General features: G+C 37.4%; 1 pseudogene; it reads right to left on the reverse strand.

The window, feature by feature from the left end:
- Positions 1 to 102: 102 nt before the first annotated feature.
- LOC108532520 (40S ribosomal protein SA pseudogene) lies at positions 103 to 985 on the reverse strand (annotated as a pseudogene).
- Positions 986 to 15,263: the final 14,278 nt, after the last annotated feature.

The following is a 15,263-nucleotide window of genomic DNA, read 5'->3' on the forward strand; positions in this document are numbered from 1 at the left end:
TATAGATATAATTTACACCTATATCTTTTTTTTTTTTTAGAAACTGATTTTATTTTCATCAACCTTATTTCCATGTTGCTTAAGAGTCTGTGCAAGAACAGCTTAAGACCATTCGGTGGTTGCTCCTACCCATTCAGTGGCCTGAGTGGTGGGAGCTGCAGATCAGTCTTCCATGGTAGGCTGAGTGTTCCAGTCTTCAGCAGGGAACTGCTGAATAGGCACAGAGGGCACCTGCACATCTTTAGACCAGTCTGCAACATCAGACTGAGTAGCAGTGAACTCAGGAGCTGGAGCAGTCTATTCACATGGAAAATCCTCCTTGGTCACAGCTTTTTCAGCAGCAGCCTGCTCTTCTTTTTCAATCTCCTCAGAATCTCTGTAGAAGTAGAGATCAGGCATGACCTCCCACGGGTGTGTATGGAAATTGGTGCCACGCATGGGCAGAACTTCCCAGACGGGTATCCATCACATCAAACCCACTGAGTGAGCTCCCTTGTTGTTGCATGGAATGGCAACGTCCACATAGTGCAGAGGAGTATCTGTGTTACATAGAGCAATGGTAAGTAGGTTAACATAAGATGCCTCTGTGAGAGGCTGGTGGTCAGCCCTGGGCTCAGTAACCACAAGAAGCCATAGCTCCCGGAAGGCTGCCTGGATCTGGTTAGTGAAGGTTCCAGGAGTGAAGCAGTCAGCAATTGGAGTGGCTCCAGTGGCAGCAGCAAACTTCAGCACGGCCCTCTGGCCAGTATTCCTAGAGGATAAAACACTGAAATTAGCAGGATTTTCAATGGCAACAATGGCACGAGCTGCCAACAGAAGTCTCCCAGGTCCTCTTCAGATTTACGATGTAGATGGCATCACTTTTCCTTTTACAGATGTACCGTTCCATTTGGGAGTCAAGATTGGCACCAACTAAGTGGGTTCCTGCTGCAAGGAACTTAAGAACATCCTCCATGATTTGCAGACCATCAAGGGCTCCAGACATTGTGAAAGTTTCCTTTTAAGTTATGACGGCAATCCACTACTAGGCTGTATGGACCCTTCAGTAGGTAGCGCGGAAAGGCTGTATCACTATTAATGCAAAGTAGATCATAGTTCTAAATGTAAAACCTAAAACTATAAAGCTTTTAGAAGAACACATGAGTTAGGGTTAGGCAAGATATCAAAGAGTTATCAGACATGATATCAAAAACGATTCTTTTATAAAAAAGATAAATTGGATTTTAATAAAAATTTAAACTTTTTGCTCTCAGAAGGACACTGTTAAGAAAATGAAAAGATAAGCTATGTACTAGGATAAAATATTTTCAACGTATATATCCAACAAATGACTTCTGTCCAAAATAGAAAAAAAACTCTCAAAACTCAACAGTAAGAAAATAAAAAGCTCAATTAAAATATAGGTAAATGATTTGAGCAGATACTCAACAATGAGGATATATGGATACAAATAACCCCATAAAATGATATATAATATATCACTATAGATATGAAAATTAAAACTACGCAATTTTCAATATTAGAATAGTTACATTTAAAAATATTGAAAATACCTATTGCTGATGATGATGCAGAGAAATTTGAACTCTCATACATTCTTTACGGGAGTTACACGGACCTTGAAACTGAACAAAGTTGTCCCCTATGTACTTCAAAATTAATTGGAACTGGTGACTCTTTATCCCTTCCAATTTTTCCCTTTGGGAATGAAAAACTTTATACTGTCTATATTTAATGTCTGTGCCTGTCTCGCCATTGTATTTTGGATTCAGATAACTTGCTTTCTTGTTTTACATGTCCACAGAAAGACAACTATTTTTTCCCAGAATGAATCATACCTAGTGATATGATTTGGCTCTGTGTTCCCACCCAGATCTCATGTTGAATTGTGATCCTGACTGTTGGAGGTCAGGACTGGTGGGAGGTGATTAGATCATGGTTCAGGCAGTCTGGAATAGTTTAGCGATTACAAAAAAAAGTTAAACATACACTTACATAACCAAGCAATTCCATATTTTGGGTATTTACCCTAGAGATATGAAGCATATTCACAAAATCTTATTACCTAACATTCACAGCAGCTGTATTTGTAATTTCTACAAACTGAAAACAAGCATAATGTCCTCAGTGGATGATTTGATAAACCACTTTGGCATATATATATAATGGAATACTTTCTACTCAGCAAGGAAAATAAATACACTGGTGATGTATACAATAGTTGGATGCATCTCACAGGAATTAAGCTGAGTGAAAGAAGATAATCTGAAGAAGTTACACACTGTTGTTTTTATTTAAAGCAACATTCCAAACAAAACACTGTAGTACTGGAAGGTGGCAACAAACATCTAAAAATATGGAAGTGGATGCTCTATTCTCATTGCCACTTGTTGGGAGATTCAAGATACTTATGGGGTGATAAAGAAAAGATATGGACATAGGGTGGTAGTACCACATGCAGGCTTTTTCAGGACAATGCCTTGAGAGATTTGTATATTAGGAGAAGTCTCTCACTGCATGAGACTGTTCAGAGGCTATGGTGTGGAGGCCACCACTCCGAAGGGAAAGAAGGCAGGGTACTTCTGTGGGAGAGGGCTTAGGAGACAGAACTTATGTGTCTAGATAATGTCACTAAGTAGCCCAGTAGGGATTCTCCAGGTGAGAGGGTTCCAGAGCATAGCAGCATTCTGGGATCTTTACAGATTTGGAGTTTATCCTATGACTAGCAGATGCTGTGTGCACTTTCATGGGGCATGCAAAGCGAACAGGCTCTAAATGTCTAAAATATGCTGATTTGTGGAATATTTAAAACAATGAGATACATGAAAATTTGAGTTTGGCCCTAGTATGCTTATAAATTAATGGATCCTTGCCTGCTGTGAAGAAATAAACAACGGAGGGGCCGATATTTAGAGGTGACAATTAGTGTGATTATTTAACAATTGGTTAATGGGTAGAAGCTGGAGGAAATTAGGGTACATAATAAAAAACAAAACAAAACACACTAGATTGCCTTGAAGAGACTGTGGGTAGAAATTGGGATGTCACAGTCAATTCTGTTAAGGAGTCAGGAAATGAGGAACATGTTATCAAGATTGAAAACATTTTATATATAACTGAGGAATTGTTACATAGTGGCAGAAAACTTGGCTGTATTGTGCTCTATAGTTGAGGAGAAAACAGAGATTAGAAACAATAAAATTGAATGGGTAGCTAAAATGATTTCCAAGTAAAGCATTGACAATGTGGCCTATTTTTTTTTTTTTTTTTTTTTTTCCTGCTTAGTAAAAAACACTAGGAAATAGACAAAGTAAGAAAGTTAAGCAAAAGGGAATTTGCACTTGATAAATTGGGAGGTTATTGGTCTATCCAGATTGTAAAGCATGCTAAAATGAGGAAAGTCACTGTCAGGAAAGTGTGCAGTGGAGAAGAGGGCAAGGATATGGTTGGATAAACTTTTATTGATGCACTTAGGCGTGTGATTATTGGATCCACTCAGCCATTTCAGTGGAAGCCAGGGATAGAGATGGGGTTATCCAGGAAAGATCTATGGAGGACTGTCTTGTCTAATGCCATAGACCCTTGTAACATACACAGGAGATCCACGAAATTATTGAGAATGTCATATCAGCAGGAACACTCCTAGCTTAGACTGAAAGGAAGAGAGAAAGGACAACATGAGAAAAAGATATTGGGCTTCCAAAACTACACAGGCAGGAACCTGCAACTGCAAACATGTGCTCCCACTTAAGAAAAAGGAATAATAGGCCGGGCGCGGTGGCTCAAGCCTGTAATCCCAGCACTTTGGAGCCGAGACCGGTGCGGATCACGGAGTCAAGAGATCAGGACCATCCTGGCTACCACAGTGAAACCCCGTCTTACTAAAACATACAAAAAACTGCCGCGACCTGCGGGGCCTGTTATCCCAGCTACTCGGGGAGGCTGAGGCGGAGAATGGCCCTAAAACCCGGAGACGCGGCGGAGCTTGCAGTGAGCCCCGAGATGCCCGGCCACTGCGCGTCCAGGCCTGGGCGAGCAGAGCGAGTCGTTCTCAAAAAAAAAAGAAAAAAAAAAAAAGAAAAAGGAATAATAACTCTCTTTATTATTCCTTTAGAGGAGACCCTGCAGGTGGGACAGAGGCCTGTGGAGCTGCCACAATTTCAGATGGCGCAGCATCAAGGCACAGAGCATTATTCACAGGCCTTGAAACCTAACAAAATTGTCCCATTTCAAACCGTATTGGAACTGGTGACTCCCTATCCCTTCCAATTTTTCCCTTTTGGAATGAGAAAGTTTATACTGTCTATATTTAATGTCTATGCCTGTCTCACCACTATATTTTGGATTCAGATAAATTGTTTTCTTGTTTTACATGTCCACAGATAAAGAATAGTTTTTTTCCCTAGAATGGATCATACCTAGTGACACGTTTGGCTTTATGTTCCCACCCAAATCTCATGTTGAATTGTGATCCTGACTGTTGGCGGTCAGGAGTGGTGGCAGGTGATTAGATCATGGGGGTAGTTTCTAACGGTTTAGCAGCATCACCCCAGTGCTATCTCGTGGTACACTTTTCACGAGATCTCGTGGTACACTTTTCACGAGATCTAGTTGTTTAAAAATGTGTAGCACTTTCCCCTCTGCTCTCTCTCGTCCTCCTGGTCTGCCATGTGAAGAAGGTACTTGCTTCCACTTCACCCTTACACCATGATTAGAAGTTACCTGAGGCCTCCCCAGCCACACCTCATGTACAGTCTGTGGAACCGTGAGTCAATTAAACCTCTTTTCTTAATAAATTATCCAGTATCAGGTAGTTCTTTATAGCAGTATGAGAATGAAATAATACACTCAGAGACTAATTTGTACCTGATTTAGTTGATGAGATTGGGACTTTCGAGCTGATAATATTTAGACGGGACTTTGTACTTAGAATGGATGATGTAATGAGTTGAGACTTTGGAGGAGATGAGTGGTATGAGGGTTTTTTTTTTTTTTTTTTTTTTGAGACGGAGTCTCGCTCTGTCGCCCGGGCTGGAGTGCAGTGGCCGGATCTCAGCTCACTGCAAGCTCCGCCTCCCGGGTTCACGCCATTCTCCTGCCTCAGTCTCCCGAGTAGCTGGGACTACAGGCGCCCGCCACCTCGCCCGGCTAGTTTTTTGTATTTTTTTAGTAGAGACGGGGTTTCACAGTGTTAGCGAGGATGGTCTCGATCTCCTGACCTCGTGATCTGCCCGTCTCGGCCTCCCAAAGTGCTGGGATTACAGGCTTGAGCCACCGCGCCCGGCCGAGTGTATTTTTTATGTGGGACAGGTGTGAATTTTGGGGGGCCAGAGGGTGAACTGTAGGAGTTTGAATGATGCCATTCTCAGAAGATATGTCTATATCCTTACCCCCAGAACCTGAGAATGTGACTTTATTTGGAGAAAGGGTCTTTGCTGATGCAGTTAAACATCTCAATATGAAATCAACCTGGATTATGTAAATGAGTTATAAATCCAATGACAATTATCCTTTTAAGAGATACACAGGAGAGCAACACAGATGAGAATATCATAAGAAGACAGAGGTAGAGATGGGAGTTATGCAGCCACAAGCCAGGAAATAACCTAGAGCCATCAGGGAAGAGGCAAGGAAGAATTTCCCCCTAAAGCCTTCAAAGACCTTGATTTTGGACTTCTGGTGTCCAGAACTATGAGATAACCCATTTTGGTTGTTTTCAATCATGGTTTGTGGTAACTTGTTATGGCAGCCCTAGGAAACAAATACATCTACTTTGTTACATTTTTAGATTTAGAGCTCTTTTAAGTGAAGATCACACTGGTATTATAGAAGAACCCTCATGTACATTTGGTTTCTTTGTGTAAGTTTGGGAGTCTGGGATTCTTGTTTTTGAAATGATCGTGACAGAAAATACAGCCCTAAGTTTACACAGACTTCTTAATAGCCCCATGAAGAGCAACTCTTAAGAAAGCATAAGATTCTATGCACATCCAATCTGGGGTCTCATTGGGCAGAATAGGATTCTACTGAAAAGGTATGTTGTTTTTAATCTCCTTCCAATTCGTAGCAGAATTACTTCTACAATGGGAGGTCATTTCAGTATATAGTTAGGACACAAGGTCAAGAAGGCAACCTTTCTGAGCTGGTTTTCTTATCCGTGAAATAAGAAAGCATTTGGATCTAACTTGTATCATTGTTTATTTTAAATGAGAAGGAATGTGAACATGCTTTTTAAGCTATAACACACCACACAAATGTACTCTAAAACTATTGATATTGCTAGATGATTTTAAGTTGAAATATTACAACATTTACACTTTATGCTAACATGTTTTCTCCCCCATTTCTATTTCATTAAATTAATTCGAACACTGAGTCATTTATCTTGACATCTTATCAGTTTCCACAGTTTTGGATCACTTGCCTATTCCACACCATCATCCAAATTCAGATTAGGAAGTTTGCCTCTAGTTTTTGAGGCTATTATAACAATGTTTGGAATATTGTGAATGAGCATTTTTTTTCTGAAATTAATATATTTATCAAGTCATTCCCAGTGGGCCATCACTTACCTGTTACATATCAAGCTATCTAGCTATTTTGATAATTTTATTATTGATAAAAGGTTGGCCATGAAATTTTTGCTTGATTTGAGAAACCTAGCTATTCAATTATTATTGATTTTAATGTTATAGTTTCCCTGTGTTTAAGAACAAAAACAAAAACCCTAGATATTAACTGAAAATCCCAGTTAATAACCTGAATAAATGTTGCAAAATAATTTCTTATATTTGTATTTTTCTGTTTTAAACAGGATATTATACATTGCTGACTATAGCCTTCATGCTAATTAACTTCAATCAAATGAAGACTCTGATTCTAGCAAGGAATGTCAGAAAGAATAAGGTAAAAATAATATGTCAAACTTCACTCTTCATGCTGCAGCCTTTAGCTCCAAAATAATAGAATGAAAGGTTATGGAAATTCGTTCATGCAAAACAATTACTTCCCATATTTGACTCATTACCATATACCCATGTTAACTCGTGGTAGATTCATTTCCTTTATTTGCTTTCTCTGAAGGCATTTTTTTCACTTTACTGTTTACTGCTTGTCCAATATTTTGTTTTTTCTACTATTCTTTGTTCAAACTGCAAAATCTGAAATAAAATATAATATAGAAGTATAGGCATCAGCTAACATTTTCTATGGCATATGGTACTTCAGATGCCATATGTACCAGTGTTTAGTGATTCTGGCAAAGAGGCATAGAATGGTGAAATCCAACTGCCAGGATTGCTGAAAACAAATATGTAAATGCTCCAGGGCTTTTGTTATTCATAACATACCTCTAACACAGCACATACAATATGCTGTTCATTCTGTAACTAGTATAACTAATAAACCACGTTTTTCTCTCTTATTTTTTAAGGCTTCTCCAAGTCTGTATGGTCTTCTGACTCTAACCTTCAGTCTCACTACTGAACTCTATATTTCAGGAAGCTCATATTAATGAAAGAGGCCTAGGGGAACACATTCATCCTTTTTCAAGGGCATTTATTTATTTTTCAAATTAAAATCCAAAGTCTTTTGCAGGCTTCTCTGTGAAACAAAGAAAATGCACTGGGTATGTTCTCTAGACAACATGCAGTCACGAGGCGAAAGCAGATAACACCAGGAAAGGCAAATTTTGGCAGAAGAACAGAAGTTCCTTTACCACGGGGTGTCCTGTGGTCTTCCCCACACTGAAGTTCCATAGGATGTAATGTAAGAGGAGGTCTACGGATATAATTACTTTAAAAAAGCTAAACAATGAGAATTTTAGTAACTTTTAGGCTGCTACAAGCATTCAAGTCCATGTAAAAAAAAAATCACAATTTTGAGATAATCATTATGTAAGAAATAAATGTCAGTCTTATTTTGCTTTGTTTTCCCTGCTAACCGCACATAGCTGATGGAAAATAAGCTCCTCCTTTCTGTTTCATAGATGGGCAGTTGACACATAGTGGAAAGAATAGCGAGAGCACTTAGAGGTCGTTATGTTCCACTTGTCATCAGACAAGCCGTTTAACCTCTTTGAGCTTGTTTCCATATGTATGATGAGGATAATATCTTCCCTGGGGATATTACTATGAGGATAATATGCTATAATCTTTGTGAAAGTGCACTTATCTAGCATTTTTATTATTAAAAAGAAAGCATCTGTGGATTTACTGGTAGTTTAGAGATCTAAGGAGGCTTGTACTACTCACCACTATTTCTCAGGATGCACAAAAATATGGAAGGAATGTTGGAGATGGAAAATGGTGAATGTACCAGTGAGATGGTCAATGATGAGAATGACTCCTTTTGGGTTTAATTCTTTTAGGCTGGAGCAAATTAAATTGCCATTTATATAGGTCATAAATGATCTAACGTAAGACAAACTATTTGGTCATCCTTGGCTGTTTTGATGGATTCCCACGATATCGCACACACACATGCTCACCTTTTCCTTTCAAGTTTCTGCAGTAACTATTAACCAGAAGAGCAGTCTGATTTCCATTTCTGTTTACCAGCTTCTTCCCTTTTCATCACCTCATTATTAAAGTATTTGATTATAACTCTGAAATGGTTCTCAAATGTGAACTTTTTATGTCCACTCCCACTGCCACGGTCCAACTATTTCTTGCTAAGATTGTTGAAATATTCTCCATCTAATATTGAACCTAATAATTCTCTGTGGCAGCAACAATCATAATTTGAAGGACTGGGAAGAGGAGTAGGAATATAGTTGGCAAGGTCAGCAAATTATCTCCAGGTTTAGTCTGAGATCCAAGATACAATTATAAACAGATGTTAAAGACAATAACAGAATGTTGGGAGGAGGAACTGAATACTTATGAAGAGGGTACTAAGAGTTGTTCTAAAGAGGAAAATAAGATCAAGAATCAGGAAACTCTAATATAAGGTAACGAGGCTGGGTGCAGTGGTTCATGCCCATAATCCCAGCACTTTGGGAGGCCGAGGTGAGTGGATCACCTGAGGTCAGGAGTTTGAGACCAGCCTGGGCAACACGGTGAAACCCCATCTCTACTAAAAACGCAAAAATTGGCTGGTTGTGGTGGCTCTCGCCTGTAATCCCAGCTACTTGAGAGGCTGAGGCAGGAGAAATGCTTGAACCTGTGAGGTGGAGGCTGCAGAGCCGAGATCGCACTACTGCACTCCAGCCTGGTCAACAGAGCGAAACTTCACCTCTAAAATAAATAAATAAATACACACACACGTATATATACATACACACACACACACACACACACACACATATATATATATATAGAGAGAGAGAGAGAGTAATGAAACTTGCATTAGAACAACTATTAAAGTTGCCTGCCCTATAGTCTCATTGTCAGTAACTGGGGTTGGGGGATAAACCTCTTCTTACCTATAGGTGACAATTGTCTGGAAGGAGTGATTCTATGGTTTGACCTTTATATGGGAAAAGTAGATGGAGCTATGTTATAGGGGAGCTTATGAAAAAATCCCCAAATGGGGCCTGAGATCTCTGGAATGCTATCATGTAATAATAATTTCCTTCCCATAGGTACAACAAGACTGATAAATCCAACTGTTTTTCTTAAACAAGATGGCCTAAGTTTGCTGATCTCTTTTCTGTAATGTTCTGTCACTAAATTGAAAAAAAAATTCCTTTATAAAAGCTCCTTTTGTTTTGAAATTATATCCTATTAGTCTTTTGTTATGTTTAGATCTACACATAAAATAGGAAAAAATCATGTCTCTGAATTCTAGGCAAGACAAAAGGAAGTGACAATAGAGTTTCATCCCAAGTGGAATAGTTCCAAATGCTTCCTGGAAAAAATAGTAAGTAATAATAAGTGAAGAATACTTTTCTCCCAGGTATAGTAGATAGGAAAAAACCTACAGAGAATTAGCAATTACTGAGAAATCATGATGACAACTCAGGGACTATTAACAATTAAAATTTTTCATCTTCAGACAGAGAATATGTCTGGCTTAGAGGGGAAAGCAGTCTCAAATTCAGCAGAAACAGCAACAAATTACTGTCCTGATTTTATTTATAAACCCATGTCGTTTTAGATTATCTGTTCTAATTGTGAAATCCTTCAGTAAGAAAAAAAAGTAATAGTCATGACAAAAGCTTTCAAAATAGGTTATCTCTGATCATTAGAAAGAAACAAAGTAATACAGACAAACTCCAGAGAGTGGCATCATCCACCATTGATAGTAACAATTCTCAAGTGAGACTGGATCATGATATAGCTTAAATTTTTGGTAAAGAAGACAGACTTCAAAATAGGTACAAGCTACTCTCATGAACTTCTAATAAATACATTTTTGAAAATTCAGAAAGGGTAGAGAAAAGTGCTTCAGAATAAAGTAGGGCTATCAAGAACAGCAGAGAACCCAAGACAGACACATTAATCAATAGATTAATTAATCAACAAATCAATTCAGTACCCTAGAACCAGCTTCTATAAGAGGCACTGAGGATAGAATAAAAACATAACACAGAATCAAATTTCGAGAAGCTTGTATTCTAGTAGAAGAGGAAGAAAAGACTGAAATACTATGCAAGACTCATTTTAATCATGGTATGAGAAAAAGAGTGATTCATTCTACTGGACTTGGTCAGAGGAGACTTCACAGAGGGACACATATCTAAGTTTGATCTTGAGAGATGAATAGGAGTCTGTTTTTTTGGAGAGGAAGGGAAGACATTCCAATTAGAGGGAACAGCATTTAGCAGACTTAGAAGATCACAAGAACAGAAAACCAAACACCGCCACCAGCACTGTTGCTCACTCATAGGTGGGAACTGAACAATGAGACAGCTTGACTACGGGAAAGGGGAACATCAGCACACCGGGGGGCTATCATGGGGAGGGGGAAGGGGGAGGGATGCATCTGGGAGTTATACCTGATATAAATGTATGAATTGATGGTGGCGACTCGAGAAGGTTGATGGGTGCAGCACAACCGGCAACATGGCACAAGTATACATATGTAACAACACGCCATGTACCCTAGAACTTAAAGCATAAGAAAAAAAAATTAAAAAAAAAAAAAGCAGAAGATCTGAAAGAGTTATATCAGAAAGAGCAGGACACAGAAAATCAGAACTTATGGAAACAGTGGGCTACAGCAAAAATGAACTTGGCCGATGAACTAAAGCAATAGAAATTTTGGAGATTGGGAAGTGCAGTATTACTAATTTAAGAGCAAGAGAATTATTGTTCAACCAACAACAGGTTATCATATATTTCTAACTTTCCCTACCTCCTTATCTCTTCATCCTATTCACCTCCTGATGACCACCTCACTAAATGTTTCTGTAGCTAGTCTCCAAGGCACTGTAGCATGGCTAAACCAGCTGAGGGTTTATAAGCAACTAGCACAAGCTACTGTGCATGACTCCGGGAGTTATACCAGGGACGTTTCTTGGATGCCCCAAAGTTGTTAGGTCATGGTCCTTACTCCAGCCTAGTTTTGCCCATTCTTGAAATGGCCAAAGAGAGTGAATCTTCTGGTGAATTCTGATGAAGAGCAAAATACAAAGAAGGGCAATGGTATCATCACTCATTCATATGCAAAGAGAGAAATACATTGAGTAAACATTTTGTTCATCAACTAGAATACAAAATTATTAAATTTTATTTTAAATCACATTTTATTTTATTGTGATTGTATCTTTTCTTGTAAATCATCTTCTGAATACACATAGAGTTGATGATGGGAAGTAAATTTTAAATACAGGTAAGTTCTGTGGTGAGGAGGTAGGAGCTCAACATTATTCCATCAACGCGATGCATTTGCTAAGTAAATGTTTACCATTATAATGGCACATACATAAAAACTCAGGTACAAATGTTGCCAATAAGGACTTAAGAAAGCATTTCTATATATCCATTCTATAAAATAAATATAAAATATTTTATGGAATACTTATAAATACATATATGTGCTCACACACAACACACTTTAGAAAAGAACCAAACCCCTTTATGACAAATCTGCCAACAGAATAAACAATCTTGTCTACAATGCAAAGCTTGCCAAGTCCTGTCAGAAAGCTCTTGTGCCTCAATGTAATTCTCCAATAGTGAAGAACCACTAAAATAACCCTTTCACTCAGACTCCTGTGATTCCCTGCAGGGAGATTTCGCTGCAGTTGTCACTGTGCAAAAGCAATCAAATTTAACATATAGATACAGGGAAAGAAGGCGTGTGAGAGCATATGTGTGTGTGCTCTCACATATGTGTGTATGTATGTATATAGAAGGACAGCTGATGTCTCTAATCTAATAAAATATATATGAATAATTGGCAAAGGGGTCTGTAGGACTTCAATGTCTTTAGTTTTTCACCCAGTAGACTTCAAATTTTATTAGAGCTAATGGAGATTTTCATTGAGTTTATGTTCATGGATTTTTAAGTCCATATACCCAGCAGGACAAAATTATCGTATAGAACAGTATTTCTCAAATGGTAGGTTGTGATTGATTAGGAGGTTATAAAATCTATTTAAAAAGTTGTGATCAGCATTTTAAAGATTGAAGTATAATAGAACAGAAAACAGAAAGGTATTTTATATATATATAGTAAATGTAATCTTTTTGTGTGAAACTTTTAGTGTGTATATGAATATGTATGTTTGTAAGTGTGCATGTATGTGTTTTTATTGGGCGATGATCTCCACTTTAAAATCTGAATTGTAATTTTAAAAAGTTTGAAATTCACTGGCATACAGTGTCTCTTTTAATTCTGTGTTCAGCACAGTATTTTCCTCCTGGAAACAATGAACTCCCTGAAGGCAAGTATTGGATGTATTTCATCTTTATACCCTCCACAGCCCCTGAAGTGCCATCCACTTAGTGGAAGATCACTAAAGAATTATCAAACAAATGTTGAGAATTTCAGATGGTTGTATTTAAAAGGATAATAAAGATAATAGTTTGCGTTGATACAGCACTTCATACTTTTCAGAATGCTTTCCCATCGATGATCTCATTGATAATTCAGAACTATTCTGTTGGAAGGAAGCACATGGACTGTTGCATTAATAAATTTAATTATCTCCTAAGTGTGCTTCATATTTCAGTGGTACACAATAAGATATTCTTTAAGTAGACCTCAACATTTATGTTTAGGGAGGATCCAGGTTTTATGGGACCTGAAGTTTATAGAATTTTGGAGACTTTCATTAAGAACAAGCATACAAAATGAGGAATAGAAATTTAGGCAGAATAGTAAATATTTATTTATAAGGATAAAGTAAACTATAAAAACTAAAGAAATGGAAAAGTTGGCAATTATTACAAACATTATTAAATCCAGAAAAATATAAGTAACATGAGTTTTAAATCAATGGCTGGCATCTCTATAATATTTTCTTTGTGCTTTTTTGTTGCACACTTTTGTTTTTCTTTTTGAGACAGAGTCTCACTCTATCACCCAGTCTGGAGTGCAGTGGCAGGATCTTGGCTCACTGCAACCTCAGCCTCCCAGATTCAAGAGGTTCTCCTGCCTCAGCCTTGGTTGCATACATTTTGATTGCCTCTCTTGTGACAAAAAAGTTGTAGGATTGTTTTTAATAAAGAGAATAGAATATTTATTTATCATAGCTAATTGAAATTACTTTTTATTTTTGACAGGTTAGATGCATAGAACATCATCTATGATTTCATAGTCATACTTACTATTTGTAGTACTCCTCAAATTTGTGCCTTTCAGATACATGAATTCGTATGAATTCCAATCTCTGTTTCCTCAGCTCAGCAATGCTACTGGTCTCTGGCTCTTCCTTGACTGTGGACTGTAAACTTTCTGCAGGCTGTAAGCTAGTACAAATGTAGGGTTCGGTTTGTTTTTTTCCCAAGTTTCAGAGATCATAGTCCTGTTTGGCCTGCTGTCTCCTGTCTGAAAAGTATTTTTTTCATATATTTCATCTATTTATTCATGTTTTTCATGTTTAAAGTGGGAGGGTAAATCTGATTTGCATTATTTCATCTGGTCAACATTGGAAATCTACAATATTATTTTTAATTTCTGCATAGTATTCCATTTTATAGATGTGCCATATTTAAACTAGTGACCTATTATTGGATATTTACATTTTTTAATAACAAAACTTGTTTTGTATAAATATTATGAAAATATTATGCAGATATATTTCTATATGCTTTCAAATATTTCTTTACATAAAATTTCCGGTCTAAGAGTACATAAAACCAAGTTTTTTTTTTTTTTTGTAAATTATATAGATATTACTTACCCATCTAAAATAAGTGCTGGGATGCCTTAGGAACTAACTAAATAATAGTCTTCCTGACTACATAATTTTAAAGCAAACTGATACATAATAAAAAGGAATGCCAGCTGTAAGCCAAAATGGCACCTTTGTTGCCTAGACAAGGTAAGTTAGGGGGTGTGAGGGCTAAAGAAGCCTGCCAACTGAACACAGGGTAAGTAGAGTTGCCCAAGGACAGATCATCCTGGACCAGGAGAAGCTTCATCATATTAATTACTCCTCCAGAGACAGAGTTTACTGTCTGAAACTCCCAATAAAAGGCCACTAGCAATAGTTTCCTAGTAGGAAGGAGGAAAAAACTGAGCTGACAAAACTCTTGTTTATTTTTCCAAACTCTACCAATCAGATAAGTCATTCCACTTCCTGGGACAGATGGTAGTTGTGTAAAAGATGCCAGCAGTTGTGCTAATTAAGGTCTCTCAATATGAAAGAAAATATCAGGAAGGGATAAGAAATGTTTTCCTGCTAATAATAATAGTTATTGATAACTTACTATGTACCAAGTAATGCACATAATTTCATTAAATCTTTACCTTAATCCTATGAAGTAGATACCATTATTCTTATTTTATAGGAAGCCTTAAGGTCTGTACTGAGGGAATCTGGAACTACTCAGTGAAGTTCACAGTACTTCTCAGTGTGTCTTACACACCACTTTATCAAAAGTACTTAGGAAACTTTTAAATTATAGTAGATAGGACCTTTTCTTAAATATGTGGAAAAGTATAACTTTTATGAAGTTGTCATGTAATTGATTTAATTTCTGCCTAGAGCCAGTGTTCCCAATTGATGACAGAAAAATTAATCTACTCATATTAAGTTAAACCTAGAAATTAAGGATTATTCTCAATTCAGATTCAAACTTCTACTCCATCCTTGTTTACTGAGGTTGTATCTAAGCTCTGGAGGTTTTTTTTTTTTTTTTTTTTTTTTT

Source organism: Rhinopithecus bieti, unplaced genomic scaffold, assembly GCF_001698545.2.
Source record: "Rhinopithecus bieti isolate Rb0 unplaced genomic scaffold, ASM169854v2 scaffold_8675, whole genome shotgun sequence".
Lineage (NCBI taxonomy): Eukaryota > Metazoa > Chordata > Mammalia > Primates > Cercopithecidae > Rhinopithecus > Rhinopithecus bieti.